General features: G+C 42.6%; 1 protein-coding gene across 5 annotated transcripts in view; it reads left to right on the forward strand.

The window, feature by feature from the left end:
• The first annotated feature begins 357 nt into the window (after positions 1-357).
• The window catches only part of OSBPL3 (oxysterol binding protein like 3), a 166,961-nt gene continuing 154,092 nt past the window's right edge, over positions 358-13,226 (forward strand). For 3 of the 5 annotated variants that reach the window (XM_081080276.1, XM_081080271.1, XM_081080275.1), the window contains exon 1: positions 358-652. The gene's annotated coding sequence lies outside the window, so the exon portion shown is untranslated. The remainder of the gene's footprint in view (positions 653-13,226) is intronic. The other 2 variants (XR_013995393.1, XM_081080272.1) reach the window with 2 other exon arrangements.

The following is a 13,226-nucleotide window of genomic DNA, read 5'->3' on the forward strand; positions in this document are numbered from 1 at the left end:
CCGTCCGACCACGTGTGTCCCCGGGAACCTTCTCCTTAAACCAGCCCTTCCCGCGCCGCCCTCACGTGCTCCTTCCTCTCCTGGCCCGGAAACGCCGCTCGACACACATTTATTGAGCTCGCTGCTACCGAGAGCCCCTTTCCAGGCCCAGCCGCAGCTCTCGCCTCGGTCCGCCCTTCCCACCTGTCGGGAACGCGGGTCCCAACTCTCCTGACGACGTCATGGAATCCGCCCGCTCCTTCCAGCGGCAGCGCCCCACCTCTTTTCCCGGGACCGACTCCTGATTGGTGGGAGTGTGGGTCACTCTGCCGTCCCCCTGTGGCCCGCCCCCATGGCGGGCTCAGGCTCCGCCTCCTCGCTTACCCACTGCTGTGAATCGCGCGGCGGCGAGTGCCGAGAAGTTCTGGGCAAAGTCCCGGGACCCGGACGCGAGGTCGCGGCGCCCACGAGCGGAGCCGGGCCCAGGGACCCCGGCGCAGGGCGGTCCGTGCGCGGCTCGGGCTGTGGTCCCTCTGATCGCCGGCGCGGGGCCGGTCTCCCGCGGCGGAGCGGGACCTGTCCGCCCAGCATTGCGGGAGGGCGGAGGGAGCCCGGTTTGCCTCCCGCGGGCTCCGGGACGACCCTGGGAGCCGGGACCGGGAACCCGGCGCAGGTAAGCCCCGGGACGCCGGCAGAACGGTGCTGGGGGCGGTGGGGACCCGGCGGCGGCTGCGATTTCGGGGCGCGCAGGACCGGAGTCAGCTTTCTGTCGCCCGGGAAAGCAGCGGCCGCTGGAGCAGCCCCGAGGCGGGGAGGTTTTTCTCGGTGCCGGCGCCAGCCTCCCTGGAGGTAGGGCTTGAGTGCCGCCCACCCAGGGGCTCTGTCTTTAGAGGGACGGTCTGGGAGGGAGGGAGTCACCGCGAGAAGGAGCGGAGCCGGGGGCCTGGGTCGGGGCGCCGGGCGGGAGGTACAGGAAACCTGTTTAATGGGGCTGAGCGCGAGGCTTTACCACATCCGCGGGATGGGGCGCGGCTGGGGGACCCTGGTGACGCTGGCCTTGCAGGCACCCGGCTCGCCTGCCTCGCTCGCCCGGCCTGGTCCGCTTCCCCGTGTCCTCGCTGGGGGCGGGGGACACTCTCCTCGGGGCTTCCTAGCGCCCTGGGCATTGTCGTCGATCGTGCAGATATTTCCTAAGCCGGGGTGCGCAACCCTCCTGTGGTTATGAAACTTGTCAGCCACCTTCTGCACACTAGTACGCTCTGTCCTCCATCGCACATCTAACCAGTCTCCTTAGTCGGGACTCTGAGCGAAGAGGACGTGGATTCGCTTTCGCTGTATCTGGAAACTGTGTTGAGGTGTATCTGAGACCCGCCAGATGTTGCACAGACCCTCGGAGTTTGAGTACTGGGACGGGGCATTTAGAAATATTTTAAGCTGAAGATGCAAAAGAGATCCTTTAGTGCTGGTAAAAGTGTACGTCTGGCTTCTGATCACCCACACTCTACTCCCGAGCATCCTACAAGGTGAGGTCCCCCTTCTGGCCAAAGGACACCAGTCAGGCAGACCTGGGCTAAAATGCACCCAAGCTAAGTGAGGATTTCCTCCAACTTGCTAGCACCTCACCCTGTTCGGTGTTCCTTACAGCACCGAAGTTATCTCCGGGGGCTGTTTACTATCTGCCTTTCCCCACTAGAATGGAAGTTCCGGGAAAGCAGAGACCTTATCTGTCTTGTTAATCACTTCATCCCCAATGTCAAGGACAGTGCTTGGCACACAGTAGGCGCACAAAAAATATTTATGGAATAAATGATGCAAACTTCTCTGTAAAATACGAAGAATGGTGATTTCATAGCTAGTTTTGATTTTCATGTTTGTTTGTTTGTTTTGCTATTGGTAAAATTAAATACCAATCAATAATTACTATTGATTGAACACTTCCTAAGAACCAGATATGTACTAGGAATTTTGTAGATTATCTCATTAAACATTACAGTAGTCATATATTTGAAATTGAGGCTTCAGCAGGTTAACCATTTTTTCCAGGATTATCCTGGCAGAACTAAAATTCCAGTTCACTTTCTTTCTCTTGTGCTAGGCCATTTCCAACAAATTGGAATGTGGGTTTCCACTATTACAGCCAATAGACATTTAGCTTTATAACAAAAGCTATTGCTTAGCCAAAAGAAGATTTATTTATTTTTTTCTCATTTAGGTATAGTTTCAACAGTAGTTAATAGTTATCTTACAGGCCAGAAACTACCAGGCTGCCATAAGCCGTAGTATTATCTCATTTAATCTTTACCATCGTAGGCAGTGTTGTGATGTTATGTCCATTTCAGATGAAGAAACTGCAGCCTAGTTTCAGGAACTTGCCCAGCGTGGGTAGTAAATTACTGAGCTAGATTTTGTTAACAGTCTTAATCTTTAATTTAGATTTAGATTTGTAATCTAAATCTTTAGCTCCTTCCACTATACAGAAATGTTTCCTGTTTCCGCTACTTAATTAGACGTTAACACAATATCATAGAGTCTAATGATGCAATATATTAAAACCATCTAAGGCTGGGCTACAAACTTTCCACTGCCAATATCAAGTTTCTAGTTGTACTGCTTTTCTGAATTGTTGAGGCTCTTACTGCCATTGATTTTTGTGGTTGAGTTTATGGTTTTGTGGGTCTGGTAGTTGAGGGACTTTCAATATAGGAGGAAAGGAAATTCTCCTTTCACCTAAATTTAAGTTTACTTTCACCTAAATCTAAAGAGAAATCCGATGGGTTTTACTCACTGTGGCAAATGACTTTGAACACGGTAATGCTTTATTGCCTGTTAAGGAAAGTGCTGGAAAGGCAGCAAGTTCCTCAATTCCCATATGTGGAATGGAGATTGGGAAACCACTACTAACTCCAAAAGCTCCTACAACAGTCTCTTAGTAACATGACATTTCAACTCTGTACTCTTGTAGTAAAACTGAGGGCAAGGAGAAGTTAGATAAAAGTGTCATGGTTACCTCCTAAAGGGCTCATGGCAAAATAGGGGCTGGGAAGGAATTGGAGATCTCTGGTTTTTTTTTTTTTTTTTAACTTCCACTGTAGTTTTAGGGATTAGTATAATGTTTTCCCCTGCACGAGGGTCTGGAAAATCCAGTTTTATTTACACTGTGCCTCTCAGCAGTACTATATTTTCTTAATTGTTAATTCCATTTCAGGAGTGCTCCAGGGAGGGCTGGAGAACCCTCCAACCTAGAGTGCCCACAGGAGTGATGGGAGTAAGGAAGATGGAAGCTATTAAGTTGAAAATGCCTTCCATGCACAGTTTAAGGTCCCCCATGAATTCCTTTCCTGTCTACATCTTATTAGTCAGCGTTTCAGCCCTCTGGAAACTTCCTCCTTGACTTCCCAATCACTAGTGTTCAGACCACACTCACCCAAACCCTGGTCTCTCTCCTCATCAGTGTCTTTCACGTCCATCTATTCCCATTGCCCTTGCACCATCTTAGCTCAGGGTCTCAGGGACTTCTGCTCTCTGTTCTCACATTGCTTCCAGGTGGATTGTCCTCCCTCAATCTCTCCTTCACATCACAGTCAGGTAAGTTCTGTAAGTCCTGACATTATATTGCTAAAAGTTCTTGAGTGGCTTATAGGAGTATAGTTAATAATAATAACAGGAGCAGCAGCTGCTGAACTTTTTATACCAGTCCAGTCCTAAGTGCTGCACCTGAATTATTGCATTGAATCCTCAGAGTTACTCCCCTATATTCATCTGATTCCCACTTATCCATCATGTCTCAGCATGGATGTTGCTTGTAGGAAGGTGGAGAATGCTCATATGTGCCTTCCCATTTTATAGGGAGCAGTTATCATACCGTTTTTTAATTGTTGGTCACTTGACTAAATCTTCCCTGAAACCACTGACTCTGCCTGGCTTACATTAGAATTACTTAGTGAATGTTTACAAATTTTCTCTGCCTAGGCCCCACTCCAAAGTTTCTAGATCAAGTGGCTTGGGGTAAAGAGGGTTGGTCTCTGAAATTGTTTTCTTTTAAAAGTTTTCTCATTCTGCATAATAGTAGCTGGGTAGTATTCCATTGTATGAATGGAATGTACTTTATCCAGTTACCTCTTCTTTTAAATAACAGCTTTATTGAGATATAATTCACATTTCATACAATTCACCCATTTAAGGTACACAATTCAGTGGTTTTTAGTATATTCACAGTGTGCAAGCATTACCATAATTTAGAACATTTCATAACGCCCCCCCGCAAATCCACACCCATTAGCAGTCCCCCCCTCACCCCACAACCACTAATCTACTTTATGTCTGTATGGATTTGCGTTTTCTGGACATTTTATGTAAGTAGGATCATGCAATATTCACTCAGCATGTTGTATTCAAGGTTCTTTCCTGTTGTAGCATAAATCAGTACTTCATTCCTTTTTATTACCTAATAAATAACACCCCATTGTATGTATATACCACGTTTTATTTATCCATTTGCCAGTTGATGGAACTGGTATTTTTCATAGCTTCCTCCAGTGATCCTAAGGTGCGGTCAGGAACTAAACGGGAAGTTCCTTTGAGTCTTGCTCTTTGTTGTATCATGAGCTAGAGCAGTGCCTGGCACAAGACAGACGTTTAATAAACATCTGAATGAAGAAAACATTTTACTGAAAGTATAACTCTCGTTATGTTGGTGTCATGAAAAATATTGTCACTAAAAAGAGGTCCTCAGAGTTGATTGTTTAGATTTGAACAAATCAACTGTTAAAAAGTTATGAGATAAACCATGGAAATTTGAGCATAGATGAAATGCTACGATTTTTAGGATTTGCTTCAAAATAATCTGGGGGTGGGAGGGAGCATTGAGTAAACAAGGCTGTCCACGAGTCAATGATTACTGAAGCTGGGTGATGAGTTCATGGGTTTTAATACTATTCTCTATAGTATGTGCTGTCCAGTGGGGCAGCCATTGGCTGGCTGCCTGTGGCTATTGAGCACTAGAAATGTGGCTAATCCTTACTGAGATATACTGTAAGTTTAAATACACATTGAGTTTTGCAAGGTTAGTATAAAGAAATGAAAAATTACTTCAATTATTTTATCATGTATGTGTTGAAAGGAATATATTTTCCATATATTATGATAATATATAATTAAAACTAATTTCCCCTATTTCCCTTTACTCTTTTTAATTGGTTACTTAAATTAAAATTACATCTATGGCCCATGTTACATTACTGTCAGAAAGTGCTGCTATATACTTTTGTATATGCTGGAAATTTTTCATAAGAAAACCAATGACATCTTAATTTTTTAAAACATCCGGAGTGAAATATTTTTTGATGAAGTATTCCTCTTATATGAAAAGATTGGGAACTATTGATTTGTTCAAAGATGTTTCTTTGTAGAAGCTTAGAGCAGGCAGGCTGTGGCGCTTCCAATATCATTCCTGGGCTTACTTCATCTGTGAAAATTTACAACTTCTTTTATAATAAATGGAATAGCAGTACGAGCAATTAGAAGAATTTCTCCTTTAGTTGTTCATCTGATTCTTTTGTAGTTGATGACATATTTTCTTCATCTTGGAAAAATATAGGAAATGCAGTGTGTTTATACCCTGAAATTGAATTTTTCCTTGGACTTGCTTTATGATTAAGTTCGCAAACTTGCTGCAACGCTGTTGCTAAGCTTTTTTTTGATCTCAGAGGGATTATTCATTATGAATTTGTACCAACTGGACAGTTAACCAAGTTTACTGTTTGGAAGTGCTGAAAACTCTGCGTGAAAAAGTTAGACGACCTGAACTTTTTGCCAAGAGTTCATGGCTCTTGCATCACGACAATACACCAGCTCACACAACACTGTCTATGAGGGAGTTTTTAGCCAGTAAACAAATAACTGTATTGGGACACCTTCCCTACTCACCTGATCTGGTCCCCAATGACTTCTTTCTTGACCTGAAGATAAAGGAAATATTGAAAGGAAGACATTTTGATGACGTTCAGGAATTCAAGGTTAATACGACGACAGCTCTGATGGCCATTCCAGGAAAGAGTTCCAAAATTGCTGTGAAGGGTGGACTAGGCTTTGGTGCATAGTTCCCCAAGGAGAGTACTTCGAAGGTGACTGTAGTGATATTCAGCAATGAGGGTTGTAGCACTTTTTCTAGGATGAGTTAATGAACTTAATTGTCCAACCTTGTATAATTGCTCTGCCTAGATCTGTTTGTTTGGGAGCCAGACTCTGATTGTTTCTAGAGTCCCCAAGATCCCTGGAATATGAGTGGAATATGATTCTTAAATAATAATAACAATAAAATGTGGATTTTAGACTGAGAAGCAAATTGCTTTCATATAAAATTTCTTTAGATGGATGTTAAGTTGCTCTCTAGATGTCTGTGTTTACTCACAAAATAATAGCCAAGGTAATAAATAAACCCAGTTCTCTGGGATGTGGGTTAGACAAATGACCCCAGAGGATATGCTTTGTCATCTGTGATTTTTGAGATCATGAGAGAGAATTGAAAAAAGAGCTTGAATATAAAGTAGAACAGAATCAAATTTGCTATAAGGAGCCCAATAAGAGATCATCAGAGGATTTGTGACCGTCAATATAAAATGAAGTTTATTATTTGGATTACTCTCTATGGCTAAAATATTAACCATATTTTCCCAAATATTGTTTATCCAATATTCTGTGGGTCAAACACTTTTCTCAATATAACATTTCTGCACACGTGTATTAAAATGTGGTACTATTATTAAAGATTCCTGTACTTGTTTTCTGTTTTGATATCAAATGTAATATAAGAAATTTATAATTACAATTTAAGTCTTGTAAAACAAATATTCTTCCCCAAATTATTTGTGCTGGGCAGTGATCTGAGATGTTTAGAAGCAAGAGCTAAATAATATTTTTTTCTATTCTCACAAGCATTATTAAACTTGAAGTAAATGCCTTCTTGAAATGAAAGTATGGTTTTTGTTTATACATTTAATAAGTATTTATTGAGCACACACTATGTGGCAGGAACCAGGCTGGATACAGGGCATATGAAGATGAATTAGATGTGAAACTTCCCTTCAAGGAGCTTACAGTTTAGAAAGGGATACAGATATTAAACAGTCACAGAAATTTCGATAATTACAGTGGAAATGTGTGGCTTAAATGGAATGAGTCTTCATTTTAATTGGAACCCTTGAAAGAAAAGTTCCATTTTTCTGTAGGTCATGATTCAGGCTGCTGATGGGCTGAAGCAGGAGGAGGAAAGAGAATGTGGCTGGGGGAATCCGCAGAGGATGAGAACCTGGAAAGTTCTGCCCTTGTGTCTTTGCAGGACGCCCGGTGGACTGAGGAGGGAGGAGGGGTTTAACCCTTCTTCCGAGGTTTTAAATTGCTCTGTATAATGCTACACATAGGTTTGTTTATTTGCTACTGGGAATTAAATCCAAAGTTGAATTTTTAGCACCTTTGTAACTGAGACTGAATGCGATTTAACAACCTGTTCTACAGCATAGCCATGAAAGTAGCTTAAGATAATTTGCTGGCTCCAGTTCGGGTGTAGTTTAGTTGTCTAGCAGCTGAGATGAAGCGAGTTAGGGGTTTTCAAAGGCCTCAAAGGATATAGGGAAGACCCACTTGTGTTTTTCTCACAGTTTCAGAGCTGCTTCAAGCAAACTTTTCGTGTACATAGACTTAACCGAGGTGTCCTTTGGAGCTTGTTGGAGTTGTTTGGGAATGGAGAACCATCCTGCCTTTGATGGTGACCAGGGAGCAATTACAGTACTTGCGCTTTGGTTGTCCAATATCCAATTGGAAACCCTTCCAGATTTCCATCTAAGGAATCACTTCTTGCCTTTGGATATGGTCTGCTGGGACCAGAACGAGAGTCCTGTTCTCCTCGGCCATGGGTGGCCCTGTGAGCAAAGCCAGGCAGATAAATGCCTCTTGCCAGAGTCTGGGTCCAATGCCAAGTGTCATTCTGTTGTCAAGGGTGTGTCCTGACCAGACCATCCCTCTCCGGACCACATTTTTAGGGTCTGGCTTCTGGTCCCATGAAGCTGTGCCAGGGCTTGTTTGTTTCTCCAGCCTCCCCTTAGTTCCTTAAACTGATATTTTTCCAATACGTTTTCTTTGGTTTATTTGACGGATTGGTTACTGTTGCTTCCACCCAAAGAACCCCTGACTGTCAAAGGCCTCGAGAGTCTTAAGTAGTTTATCCGCTGTCACAAAGGGAACAAAGGGCAGAGATGGGGTGTAGTAAGGTCATTCTGCCTCTCCGTTGTCATTCTGCCAGGCCATTGACCGGATAGCCCCTCAGTGTGGTGAAAAGCACAGGGCTGGGAGTCAGAGAATCAGAATCTGGATCCAATCCCAGGGGTGCTGCTATGGCTGTAGGAGCACAGAAAGAGCGATGGGAGATGCTTTGGCCGAGAAGTGGGCAATTCTGCCAAGCCTTGAAGGACCCGTAGGACAGATGCAGGAAGGGAATGGAAGGCTAGGTAGAAAGGACATCGCAGGCAAAGAATGCAAGATGAGCCACAGCATAGCATTTTAAGGAATGGTGAACCCTTCAGTTTGTTGAGAAGGAATGTTTTAAATGGGAAAAGTGTTTTAAATGAGAATGGATAGGTAGGTTGGGGCCCAATGGGAGTGGATCCTGAATCTCCTAGTAAGGTTTTGGATTTTATTCTGTAGACAGTGAACAAGGAGGTGTATGATGGGAGCTATTTTAGAGAAAGTATTCTAGTGGTGGTAGGGAAGGTCAGAGGCAGAGAACACAAGCGTGATGAGACCTGAACTGGGGTGGTCACAATGGGAGAAGAAAGGAAAGACCACATGTAAATATTGGAAAGTTAGAAAGAGAGTCTCTAGGAACTAGGGGGTTGGGGAATGGGGTTGAGGGAGAGGGCAAAGATAATTGTTGGCAGATAATAAATGATGTTGGTACAATCAGGTCAAAAATAAAGTTGGAATCTTACATCACACCTTCCACCAAAATAAATTTCCTATGAATCTAAACTTTAACACTGAAACTAGAAAAAAATAGAATACCATTTTAATAATAACAGAGATGGAAAATCTTTTCAAGATATGACACAGAATCCAGAAGCTATGAAATAAAAGATCGATTCATTTAACTATATATCATTTTTGCAAGGCCAAAATTTTTAAAAGTACATCAAAAGGCAATCAATAAATTTAGAAAAATAATTGCAATTTATGTCACAAAGATCTACTTTCATCCATGTATAAAGAACAAAAAAATCAATAAGAGAAAGAACAGTTACTCTACAGGCAAAGATATGAACAGTTTACAAAATGGCTTACAAAGGACTCGTAAGCGTATAAAAATTTTAACCTCACTCATGAAAAGAGAAATGCAAATTAAAACTTTAGTGAGATGTTATTTTTTACCTGTTGGCACATATAACAAAATGTGGTAACACTGTTAGCAAAGGTTTGAGGAAACGGGCATTAGTGGATACAGGTGTAAATTGGTCCAAGCTCTGTGCAAAGCTATTGGCAGTACTGATCAAAATTGCAAATATATGTATCCTTTGAACCACCCATAACAATTCTATGAATTTTATTCTACAAATATGTAAATGTGCACAATGATATATGTGCACAGTTATTTATTGCAGTGTTATTTGAATAAAATAAAAGATTGCAAATAACCTAATTTTCAATCAGTTAGGCCTGGTGAATAAATAATGGGGTGGTTAAAAATGAGGCAGCTCTACATCTACTGAGTTGGTACAGCCTCTGAGATTTATTGTTAAGTTAAAAAAGGAAGGAGTAGAATCCATAGGTTTGTGGCATGCATACTACATAAACATGTATGAATGGTATGCTTCCATTTGAGTAAAAATAAATCCATATATAATATATACTTCTATGTACATACCCATATTCATGCATATGTATACAGACTCAAACTACTGGGCTGAAGCCAGTTTGCAAAGGCTTTGAGAACCAATTGTGTGTATCTCTTCCCAATTCCTTGGTGAGTGACCTTGGCTGGTAGTTTGAAATTGGCCATGGTGCGAGTATTTACACCATGAAAATCAGCAAAGGCAACAAACCAGAAGTTTTGTTTTTGTTTTTCCAGAGAGCTGTTTGACAAACATTTACTGGTACCCATTGTGTATCATAAATATAAAATACCTCTGAAGAATACACCAGAGGTTGGTAACATCAGATTCCACAAGGAAGGGAGAATGGTGTTACAAGGATAAGCAGTAGATTTAAACATTGTTTCGTGTAAATATATTACTTATTCTACATTAAATATACTAGAAAGCAACAACAACAAAAAATTAATGACACCAGAGTTGCAGGTGTATGTTATTGACTGTGTTAGATGACTGTTATTTAACATTTTCGCTGCGACGTTCATCTGTAGTCGAATATTTCCAAGCTGCTGACTGCTGTATTCGACCCCATGAGCTCAGTGTTCCAGAAAGGAAGTTTAGGAAAGCAGATGTACATTTTTCTATATTTTTGTGTTTTTCAATAATGAATAACAATAGGGAATTTTTATACTTTAATCATTCATTTTAATAAAATGTAGCACCTTCACTGTCTTTATTATAATACTTACAAATAGTAATACTGTAATTGTTTTCTATGGATTTTTGACACATTTTGGAGAACAAATTTGAAATCAATTAATGCAGTGGAAAGGTTAAGGTGCCATTGACTGCTATAGGGAAACATAGGAAGATGGCTAGATCTTAGGGAAAAAGAATGCTTTGGGTTTTGAACATGCTGAGCTTGAAGAGTGTGGGTTATACCAGTGGAGATATCCAGCAGGTAACTCAGAGGAGAGGGTAAAGCTGGTGATCGCTTCTGGGAATTGTCAGTTTAGTTGAAATTATGGCAGTTGAAGAGGTTTCCAAGGGAGGCTCAACCTGTACAACGTTTTGGGCAGGTCCTGGGAGAGAAAGAGAAATGCACATGATACCTTGGGGAATGTCAGCCAAGAGGTAGATAGGAGAAGGGTAACTAGCCACAGAACTAGGAGGACCATCTAAAGATATTGATAGTAACTTCTTTTTATGGATGGCCAACAGAAAGTGGGGGCACTATTCTCAGTACTTTTTTTGGGGGGGGCAATTAAGATCTTTTACTTCCTGATTTTAAAAATTGCCACCACTGTGGACCTTTTGGGTTCCCTATTCTTAGTACTTTTTGAAAGAACATCACCTGATTTAATTTCCCAACCACTCTCTGGGGTGGGTATTATTTCCGTGATTGCTGGTGAATGGAGTAGGGTAATTCCAAGGAATAAGCCAGGAAGGAGCGCCTGGGAGGGATCTTCATGGAGCATGGCCTTGAAATGTGGTAAGACCTTAAAGGCCAAGTCATTTCAGGGAGAGGGGAGTGATGAGCAAAGGCCAAAAGAGAGCTATCTGATGTAGTTGGAGGGTAGAGGGTCATGGTAGCTTGAGGGCAGTGTGTGGCCATTCCATTATCTGGCAATTGGAGAGCCACAAAATGGTTCTGAACGGTGGAATATGGTTGAATCAGTTCGACTGGTAGTCAAACACAAAACTTAAATGTAGTATGACTTGAATACTATTTCATTGTTAGGGAGGAGGGATGGCAGGGGACTGGAAAAAATACCGTAAAACTTTGCGATAGATCGTGCAGATGGCCTGTGAGTGTAGGTACTGAGTATCTGCAGATGGGAGCGGTGATGGCTCGTGCCGATCCACTCGTGGTTGGCTTTTTGACTGAAGCTGAATTTGCCTGTGTGGTGGCGTACTGGGTATCTTTTTCCTTTTTAATCTGTCAGTAAATTATGGGATGGAAGTTCTGTTTTTCCAGAAGACTGTGAATGGGGAATAAGGAAAGTGGAGGGGAAGAAAGAAATGATTATTTGTTGACATTTTTATGTGAATGATTTATTTATGAGTTGTGCTGAGAAGTAATATTTCTGTCTTACAAGACACACCAAGTGCTGCCTCTAGTCTTTAGAGAGGCTTTGTGCTTGTACCAGCAGTTCTTTTACCTTGTAAATATACATGCACACAAACAGTATAAAATTTCACCCTAATTAGCTTTTCAACGCTGCCTTTCTCTAGCCTAGTGTTGTCTTAAGTTTGTTGTAGGCGTGTCATTAGGAATAATACCAATAATGAGGTGTCAACATAGGAAAAGAATAATAGGTGTGGCTTAAGCATGGTTCAGAAAAAGGACATCTTCATGCTGACCAGCTAAGATCATACTCCTGACTTGTAATTCCTGTTTTTCTAGTCTTTGATCCCATGGGCCAAAATAGCATTGCAGTGTGTTACTTTCAGTCCTGCATCATTTGTTCCTGGATTAAGGACCTGGAAGCCTCTTTTGTTCTCTGGCATCTGAAGGTCTTAGTTTCATATGGGTATGTAGGCGAGTGTAGGTGGATGTTTATAGAAGATCGTTGCCTTTGCTGGCCCACAGATTAAGACACCTTTGTCTGACAAATGCTTGCGACTGGAAGAATAGGATGCTGGAATTTGGGTCTCAGTGAAATGTGTGATGTGTGGTTCCGAGAGGTGCCTCAATGTTCCTTCATTGCTAAGAACGGCACAGGTTATTTGGGTAAAACAACCATCCACGTTCTTGGGTCTTGCTCTAACTCAGCTAACTCACGCAAGGGTTTAGCATGTCACGCACTTTCCTTCGCCCCTCTGGGTAGTGCTGTGTCTCCTCCCCTCCCTCAGTGGAGTTGTGTGAGAATTAGCCAACTGTTAATCGATGTGAAGGGGATGAGAGCTGAGAGTCATGTGATGGCTAGCTGGGCAGGGAGCCACCTGGAGGAGGGTGGCCCGTGCGAATGGGACTCAGTTATCACAGTCATCGGTGGCTTTCTCTGGGGCGGTGGTCTAAACCTCAGTAGCCTCAGAATGACTTGCAGGGCTTATAACAACACAGATTGCTGGGCCCCACCCCAGAGTTTCTGACTTAGTGGATGCATGGTGGGTCCAAGATTCTGTGTTTCGAACAAGTTCTCAGGTGGTGCAGAGGCTGCTGGTCCAGAGACCCCTTTGAACATCCCAGCACTGGTTCAGGAGGCAAAAGACTGACTCTCAACCAGCCCCGAGTCCACCCTGATTTGGGGAAGAACCAGAAAATTCTGGTTATCTTTAGGTTATCATAGTCTCCATATTTTGTATAGTGTTTCCGTGTTTGTAAATCACTTTAATATACTTTGCTTCTCCCAACAAAACAGAACCCTAGGGGATAGGCAGGACAGG

The sequence above is a fragment of the Rhinolophus hipposideros genome, assembly GCF_964194185.1.
Source record: "Rhinolophus hipposideros genome assembly, chromosome: 18".
Taxonomy (NCBI): domain Eukaryota; kingdom Metazoa; phylum Chordata; class Mammalia; order Chiroptera; family Rhinolophidae; genus Rhinolophus; species Rhinolophus hipposideros.